This window comes from Cicer arietinum, chromosome 3 (genome assembly GCF_000331145.2).
Source record: "Cicer arietinum cultivar CDC Frontier isolate Library 1 chromosome 3, Cicar.CDCFrontier_v2.0, whole genome shotgun sequence".
In the NCBI taxonomy this organism is placed as follows: domain Eukaryota; kingdom Viridiplantae; phylum Streptophyta; class Magnoliopsida; order Fabales; family Fabaceae; genus Cicer; species Cicer arietinum.
In genome coordinates, this window is record NC_021162.2 from 50,253,911 (window position 1) to 50,256,724 (window position 2,814).

Consider the following 2,814-nt stretch of genomic DNA (forward strand, 5'->3'; position numbering starts at 1 on the left):
CCAAACGATAAGGGTATGAATATTAAAATTGATATATTCAAGAATACAGACACGATTATAAATATTTTTTAAAAACGGGCATTAGAACGAGTACTATAGTACCCTATCCATTGTCATCTCTAAGATTAAATAAATACATGTTTAATTATTAAATTTTTTAAGTCACTTGAATTTTAATAAACTCTACCGATTGTATCTCTAAGATTAAATAAACACATGTATAGTTATGATTCTCCGTTTTATAATTTAAAAAAGGCTTGTTTGTAGAAGAATGTATCAATTAGTTGTTATATGACTTATTTCGTACTATCTTATCTTATGTTTTCACAGTTGGAAAATCCATCCAATTCTATTGCAAGTTTGCAACTATGCTTTGCACATTCTATAGTTGCATGCATTCGCAAAACTTGACTTATTAGTTATTAGTACGAGGCGACCAATATAATTAATAATTAAAGAAGAGAGAATACACATAAATTTAAGTAGAAAAACTTAATCAAGAGATAGTATTTATAAAAGCCAATCAAATTAAAAAGTTTGCAATCTTGCAGCCTTTGCTAATACTTTTGGGATTGGCTAATACTACGATACTACCAGAGCCATTAATTAAAAGATTGAAACTTTGCAGGGGTCACAGCCCCTTTCCAACCCTTGAAAACTCAATCTCTAATTACATGTATAGAATTCTACAGATACCACACTTTTCTTACTAGAGAACAATGTTAAATAGTCTATCTTCAAATAAAAATATTATGACACAACAGACACAAATGTCATGTTCATTCAACAAAATAGTTGCTCTCTTAGACATATTGGGTTCAACTTCCTTCATCTTAGAAAATAATCCAGCAAGTTGTCATTTATAATTAATTAAGTTAAATAAAAGCTAGGAGATACAATATTATATTTTAACATAGTGATAATATTCATGATAAAGAAATGACATTTAAACCAAAGACAAATAAAACAAAGTTCATTTGATGAGATATTTTTTCAGTTTAAATTTAAATGATTCAGTTAACAATATTTAATTAAATCTTTGTGCAGCTTGCAGAATATGTGTTTCATAGTTAACAAACATCGTCAATAAACATCAACAAGTCGTTGTAGTATAGTGGTAAGTATTCCCGCCTGTCACGCGGGTGACCCGGGTTCGATCCCCGGCAACGGCGATTGTAATAATTGTTTTAATTTTTATTGGTTAGGCTATTATAAACTTTCTATTACATTTGTTACCTACACCCGTGTGTAACTCCAATTGACCAAATCATTTTTTTTTGTAAAAAACAAAACACAAAGAATGATGAAGTCAAACAAATGGGAAGAACCTATACATATATTTTAATTTCCCTCTAAATATAGGTTTGAACTTGCTTTTCAATTTCTATGGCCGAACTCACTTCTTCACCCCACATATTCAATTATCTTCTCTTTAATGTATCTATGGAGCAACAATTAACAATTTTTATGTTCTATCTTCTTATCTCGTCCGTGTACATTTAATCAACTTTTGTTCTTTTTCTGATGTCGTTCTCATTTATCATTTTCTCTTCAATTCTTTCTGTTAAAATAAAAAAAAAATTACATATATTTTAATGACAACAACTTTATGAATTAAATGTTTAAATTTTATAAATGGTGATCTATTGATGAATTAAATGTTTAAGTTTTATACAAACTTTGAAGTTGCATATCTAATTGGTATATGTATTAATTTTATATTCTCTATGTAGTATAAAGATTGAATGTACATTTTTTGGACCCTATGTCAATGACCTTGATGCGTACTTTCTTTCTGAATATAGAAAAAATATTTTAGTCGTTGCTCAATTTTTAAAAGTAAATATGTTTAATGGTAAAACAGAATTTAAAAATGTAATGAATTGTACCAAGTTACTATTCAACCCATAAATTTCTAGGACCGTTGAGTTCAAACTCATATAAAAATTTAATCATTGTTTTTTAGTTTTTTTTTTCTTCTGTATTTTTCATTCAATTGTTGATTACTTACTTTATTTCCATTCGTTAGAAACTCAGATAACATTGAATTATTTGTGTAACCATTAACTAATTTGAAGGATGCTTCTAAATTTAGTTTAAAAGAAGAATTTTTAAATTTGACCCAACGCAAGACCATAAAGAACTTAAGAATTGTCAAAATGTTTTACAACTATAATTCTTATTTTTCACATAATTTTATTTTGTTTTGTTAATGATGCATATTTGTTATGCAATACATGGTTTGTGCGGCGTTTGGCACAATCTAACACATTTTGGATGGTGATGATTGGTCGTATAGAGCACGAGTAAGCAACAAAAGGAATAGTGGTACATTCTAAAAGGTTGGTCTACCCAAAATATAACAAGCATGTCTGGATTGATGTGCCAAGGTGTGTCCACATTCAATTTACTTTTATGTTTTTCTATTATTTATTTATTTGTGATTTTTATTTTTCATTTGTTATATAACTTCAGTACTTATTACTTTATTTTTTTAAGGTACTATATCAAACTCTGGGTCATTGATCATATTGATTATTCTACTTTTGTTATTTTTGATTGTATGGTCTTTCATTGATAAAGAAGTCATGTTCTGATTTTTTTGATTAAATAGATCAAATTAGTGTATTTAATTGCCTTGATAGTATTTTAATCAATAATTTTCATATGCAGTGTTCGCTAGTATCATCTGATTATTTATTTATTTGAATTATGTCAATCTTTGAGATAAAATATCTTTCAAATATTTTAATGATAATAAAATTGTTTTAAAGTTCAAATATTCTTATTATGTGTCGTATTGAAGGTGCAAAC

General features: G+C 27.3%; 1 non-coding gene across 1 annotated transcript; it reads left to right on the forward strand.

The window, feature by feature from the left end:
* Nucleotides 1-1,100: 1,100 nt before the first annotated feature.
* TRNAD-GUC (transfer RNA aspartic acid (anticodon GUC)) lies at nucleotides 1,101-1,172 on the forward strand. The gene has a single exon. It is a non-coding gene; the product is annotated as a tRNA-Asp (tRNA).
* Nucleotides 1,173-2,814: the final 1,642 nt, after the last annotated feature.